Below are 6,176 nucleotides of genomic sequence, written 5' to 3' on the forward strand. Positions count from 1 at the left end.
AGATTATGTATTTCTACAAATACGTATAATATATCTTGATAACTGTTTTTAAGCGTTGATCTATGGGGAAATAATAGTGGTTTGAGTGACTGACGTATTTTACATAAAGAGTGACGTGATTTACATCCTTAAAAAATAATAGAATCTACACAGTGATACAATTAAACCATGATATCAGATTTTGTTACATAATCCTTTATTGCCCCGGACTCGGTTTTAGTGATTTCAACTTCCATCGGCTTAAAAGACACATCTTAGATAACGCATCATGCATGCTCTTGCGGCTATCCCATATACTGCATTTTTTCGCATGCCTAACTACAATATTTTCAGAAAAGATTCGCCTTTCTATTCTCATGGTTAGAGTTTTAATTCAGTGTATTGTTGTAAAGTTGACAAAAGGGGGTTTATCTTGTACTGATTTATTCTCTTGTCCTGGTTGATACACTTGAACACATCATCATATTCGCAACCTTAAGATACTTTTCACAATATCTCAAACTGCCTATTCAATGGCACATTAACTGATATTTCATTAAATATTCACGTAAGCAAAGTACTAAAGTACAATTGTGTATAAGGTATTTACTAGTATGTCACGAAAATAGGTGACACCAACGCACGTGCAATACAGTCATATCAAATAAACAATAAATTTGGCATGAAGAAGTCCTAACCTTAAAAACCTATCCCACACAACAGAAAGACAATTTAATGACACATATTGTGTATATACTTACAAAATTTGTTGGCCCCTATTGCCATAAATACTGTGAATTTTTTGATGCACCGCAGTGCTACTGTCAACCTAAGCTGACATAACTGCCGACTTCGGCGTTTATTCAAAATCCGGACGTATAGAATCCTTTGTTAAAAATTCTGTTGTAAATAAACAACAAGAAGTATCAATTTTCTTCGATCTTGAGAAAGCATACGATACTATCTGGAAGCATGACGCGGTTTGAGAGGGCGTTTACCTCATTTTACATCACAAGTTTTAACAGACAGACAATTTCAAGTCTGAGTGGGTTCAAACCTGTCTGACCATTATCATCAGGATCAGAGCGTCAAACAAGGCAGTATTTTGTCTGTCACCTTGTTTAGTATTGAAATAAATAGTCTGTCCAAGGTTTTAAGTGATTCAGGGGAAGGATCACTTTTCGTGGATGATTTTAATATTTCTTGTCGTGGTAAGAATATGCATACCATAGAAAGGCAGTTACAAATCTGTCTCAATAAAATTCACAAGTGGTCCCTTGAAAATGGGTTTAAATTTTCTAAATCAAAAACTAATTGTATACATTTCTGCAGAAAATATAAGCCGCATAAAGATCTGAATTATTTGTGTAGGCACCCCTATCAAAGTGGTAAAGGAGGCCAAGTTCTTGGGGCTTATTTTGACAGCCATCTAACTTTCTTACCGCATATAAAATATCTTAAAGGTAAATTCCGAAGGCACTCGATTTATTGAAAGTAGTTTCTAATTCTTAGTGGGGAGGGGATCAGAAAACCCTCTTACACTTGAATAGATCACTGATCCGTTCCAAACTTGATTACGGCTCCATCGTCTGTGGTGGAGCATGTAAAAGTAATTTACAAAAACTAGATACTATCCATCACCAAGGCCTGAGGCTTTGCCTTGGAGCCTTTCGCACTTCTCCTATTCCAAGTCTGTCTGTTGAAGCGGATGGGCCTTCTCTTTAACAACGCCGTCTGAAATATCTTTATGATACATAACTAAATTATAATTCTAATCAGTCAAATCCAGCTTTTAAACCCTCTTTACGAAGATATTTACAATAAGAAAACATCTCTTGTTCCACCACTTGGAATATGAATTAAATCTGCCGTTTCTGCTGCTAAGATTAACGTACAAGATATATAGGTCTTATACAACTGTTTTCTTCGCCTCCTGGACTTAAGAAATCAGATACAAATCCACGCGTTTATAAACAAGAATACAATCAATTACGAAACACTTATGACACTCATAAATCTATATTTACAGATGGATCCATGGATGGTGTCGCAGCTGCTAGTGCCAGCAATTGGATCCAGCAATATCATCACGACTACCAGATAATAGTTTAATATTCACAGCAGAAGCAAACGCAATTTTAACAGCACTACAAAATATTAAGAAACAATCCAAATACAAACAATTCATTATTTTTTTCAGACGCACTTTCATGCCTTCAGGCAATTAAAAATATGTCTCGTAAACATCCATTTTAAATTGAGATTGAGTTATTTAACGATCTTGCTACTGGCAAATAGGACTTCGTCTTTTGTTGGTTACCCAGCCATGTTGGTATCATTGGTAACACAATGGCCGATGCTGCTGCAACAGCAGCACTCAACAAATCTGTGACACCACTTCTGATCCCATACACTGACTATAAACCCGTGATTAGATCCTGCACCTGTAAGGTGGGACACCCAAGTAGGTATCAATAAATTACATCAAATTAAGCCAACTATCGGTAACACCTACTTGGTTTGTCAGTCCAGATTTGAAGAGGTCATTTTACGACGAAGTCGTATTGGCCATTCTCGATATACACGCGAATATGTATTAAATGATGAGGATCCTCTGTTTTGTATCCCTTGTGGTGGAAGAACCACGGTCAAGCATGTCTTGCTTGACGGTGTTGATTTTTTCATCGCAAGGGATAAATATTTCAGTGTAAAAACAGTCAATTACCTTTTTAGTAAAGTTAACTCTCATTCAATACTATGTTTTTTAAAAGAAATAGAACCTATTCATCAATTTTGATGTAGTTACTGTATTGTTTTAAAAATTGGTACTCCTAATAGATAACTTAGATTGTTGGTGGCGGTACTCTCGAGGGGGGTTGAATTAGCGTAAAATAATGGTCCCCATAAGAGGGTATGTAAGTATTTTTTATGCATGCCAGGCTTTTAAACGTAATATATTAGTCATTTTAACCATAGGCTTAACTGGTAAACTATCGCCAGTGACTGTAGGGTGATATAATTCCTGCCGGGGTCCATGCAGGAAGCAAAGGTACTGTAAGTCCCCATGGTCCCTAGTATGGTGATCACCCTTTATTGACTGACGATATCTAGCCCATTTTTAGATTGTGTTGTTAACTAATACTTTCTGCTTTTAAATATTCTCAACTAGTTTTAAATCGCATCTGTGATATTCTCGTTATTGTTCTGTCCATCGTTGACAGCTTTTTATTTAGTCTAAATATATGTATTATGTATATGTATATGTTGCGACCAAATTGGGCAACCTGTTTGCCGTGGGTTGCGCCCCTTTGTCGGTGGAGGACGGGATTCTGGTGGTTGAGGGCATTGGAGCCAGGAACAGGTGTTCCTTTTGCCCAACACACCACTTCGACCCTTACTTCACCTAGACGGGTGGTAGAATTGGCCCGATTCTATCAATCGGCTGGTCGCGCCATGCCCTGTGCATGGAATGCTTGATTTGTAAAAAAATGTTATCTCAAACCATTTTGATCAGGATATATGATGACCTTGATTATGTAAATTAAAACTTGCCAAGCGTCCTATGCAAGAAGGGCCAATCTGGTGATACAGACCTCTGAATTCTGTATTTTTATAGGAAAATGCCATGGGCCGAACCAGCCTGACATTTCTCCTTTTATTAACAACAGCTATCCATGTCTCTATTTCTGGAGTATAACATCCCTGTAACCCTGATTTTGCGGTGGCTTCCACTGCAACATCGTCCTTGTTGACACTCGATGGCGGGTGGGGAGCAGAGGTGCTGAATATAATTATCATACCATGGCTACCAATACCTCCACTGGTTCATCCAAAACTAACAAAAGAAGGCACCTTTCTTCGTCATCTGATGAAGAATTATCTTCAATATTCCAAGAATCTTGGCCAAGATTTTTAGTTATTTCAACTCTTGATGAAAGTCCATTAAAACTCAACCCGTTTGCAATCTCAAAGGGTATACAAAGTGCCTGTGGCGAGGTTCAAAATGTTACACGTCTCCGTGGTGGATCAATCCTTGTGGAATGTGCACGGAGACAACAATCTGTCAATCTGCTTGGTCTTAAGCAGTTTGTAAACACACAGGTTGTTGTCTCAGCGCACAATACGCTGAACTCAAGTAGGGGCATCGTTCGAGATCGAGCTCGCTGTCTGTCAGACATGACAGAAGAAGAGATAGCAGCCGAATTACAACATCAAGGTGTCACCGCAGTTAAGCGGTTTACCAGAAAAACACAAGATGGAACCATTATCAATACTCAAACATACCTTTTTACTTTTTCTGTGACAACTCTTCCTAAGTTCATCTAAGCTGGTTACTTTAACATCGGAGTGGAGGTTTATGACCCAAATCCACTCCGATTTTACAAGTGTAAAAAATTTGGTCACGGAGCCAACACTTGCACTAACAAGGCAAGTTGCTTCCATTGCAGTGAAACTCACGAGAGTTCTGAATGTACAAATGAAATCAGTTGTGCAAACTGCAACGGAGAGCACCTATCCTCATCAAAATCGTGCCCTGCTTTTGATCCGGAAAACAAAATATTAAGAATCAAACATACTAATAACATCTCTTACACTGAAGCTAAAAAGTTATTACCTCAATCACAAACACCTTAAGCTTCTACCAAAAGTTATTCGGCTGCTGTCTCTTCCCCAGTTCAAATTACCAAGGTAAAAACGGTCTCCACACAGTGCCAGACTTCTATCTCCTGGCTAAAGGATGAACAAGTTACAATTAAGGACACTGTTCAGATATCTCAGGACCTCCCACAACTGTCAACATCTTCCACCCTAACTGGACCATTCAAAAAACATCTTCCGAACCAAATCACCATTCAGAACCAAATGTTTTAACTGTAACAGAAACACGTCAGGGCAGTGCCCATTTATCAAATAAAGAAAAAAAGCAAATGAGGAGAAAAGCCAAAACACTCCAACACTTGGAGGTGCCTTCTCCTGTGACAACCACTGTAGAGGTTCATAATCCGTTTGAGCCTCTGGAGATGGACGTCACTCCAACACAACCAGTCCATGAGAGTGGATGCACCTCCCGCTCAAGATCCCCAGCTGCTCATGTCACATCGTTCAATGGAATTGCAGAGGACTCCAACATAATTATAATGATCTACAACTTTTACTACAAGATTTTAAGCCATCAGCTCTTTGTTTTCAGGAAACCTTCTTGAAAAACACTGATCAAACCGACATCAGACAGTATAGTTCCTATCATATCTCTTCCCCTCCAGGGGCTAAGGCCACTGGAGGTTCTTCAGTGTTGGTGAGGCAGGGTATCATCCACAGTACTGTTCCTCTTGATACTCCTCTCCAAGCCGTTGCTGTTCGAATAACTTTACACATTGTTTTTACTTTGTGTTCTCTTTATATCCCCCCATCTTCGTCTATTCAGCAAACTGATCTCCAAGCACTATATGACCAACTGCCTAAACCTTGTATCATAATGGGTGATTTGAATGGACATAATCCATTATGGGGTACCTACTCCTCCCTCGATTTGTCCATTACAGACTCTGGTCTGTTGAATGAATTTGAGTGGTCAGTCCACAATGACCTCTGTGGCACTGACCACTTTCCAACCATTCTGAAAACGGTTAACCCTTCTGATGTTCAGCCATCATCACGATGGAACTTCACAAAAGCAACGTGGTCTTTGTTTGAATTACTGTCCTCCAACAAATTAACTCCTAATGTGTTTATCAATGCTTCTTATCCTCTCCAAATCTTCTCTGATGAACTTCACAAAATTGCTGATGAATGTATTCAGAAGTCTTCTACAAATCCACACATCCGTAAACCATGGTTTAACAATGACTGGAAGCAAGCAAGGAAGGCACGGAAAAAGGCTGAAAACTATTTCCGTCGCCATCCTGTGGTACATAATTTGAATAAATTTAAAATGTTAAATGCTAAAGCACGACGTACTTTTAAGCAAAATAAGCGCCAGTCATGGCAAACTTATGTCTCAAAAATCAATTCACGTACGCCCATGTCTAAAGTTTAGAACATGATTCAGAAAATTAAAGGTAAGGGTTCCAAATCCAGCATCCACCATCTCCAAAATGGGGATGTACTACTAACTGATAAATCTGATATTGCAAACAAACTTGGTGAAACTTTGGCTAAACATTCTTCCTCCACTAACTATGATCCTAAATTCAAAA

This window comes from Haliotis rufescens, unplaced genomic scaffold (genome assembly GCF_023055435.1).
Source record: "Haliotis rufescens isolate VD_foot unplaced genomic scaffold, xgHalRufe1.0.p SCAF_59, whole genome shotgun sequence".
Lineage (NCBI taxonomy): Eukaryota > Metazoa > Mollusca > Gastropoda > Lepetellida > Haliotidae > Haliotis > Haliotis rufescens.